The following is a 728-nucleotide window of genomic DNA, read 5'->3' as shown; positions in this document are numbered from 1 at the left end:
CACAAGTGTATATTAAATTCTTTTTATGGATATGTTAAGAGACCAGCAGCGCGGTGGTTTTCTATGGAAATGGGCGCCATCGTCACCAGCATAGGAGCAGATGTTATACAGACAGCCAGGTATGGATTTATAAATATAAATAAATAAATATAAATAAATAAATATAAATAAATAAATATAAATAAATAAATATAAATAAATAAATATAAATGTAAATATAAATATTAATATTAGTGTTAATATAAATACATATAGGAGCAGATGTTATACAGACAGCCAGGTATGGATTTATAAATGTAAATATAAATATAAATAAATAAATAAATATAAATAAATAAATATAAATAAATAAATATAAATAAATATTGATATTGATATTAATAATATATATATATATATATATATATATAATAAAAATATGAATAAAAGTTTTTTGAAAAAAAAAAGAAAAAAAATAGTCTATCGTGTTTTTTGTTTGCTTTCCTTTGTACGCTGTTTCTCTTTTTTTTTTTTATTTTTTTTTTATTTTTTTTGTGTTTTTGTAAATAAAGATAAATAAAGATAAATAAAAAATAAATAAAAACAAATAAATATTTTTGTGGTGTATATACAGAGAAATGATAGACGGTGTCGGTATAGCTTTAGAATTAGATACTGATGGTATTTGGTGTTTACTGCCGGATATATTTCCACTAACATATACATTTATATTAAAAGATGAAGAAAAA

The sequence above is a fragment of the Eimeria mitis genome, genomic scaffold, assembly GCF_000499745.2.
Source record: "Eimeria mitis Houghton genomic scaffold, Emh_scaff182, whole genome shotgun sequence".
Lineage (NCBI taxonomy): Eukaryota > Apicomplexa > Conoidasida > Eucoccidiorida > Eimeriidae > Eimeria > Eimeria mitis.
This window is presented reverse-complemented; position numbering follows the sequence as displayed.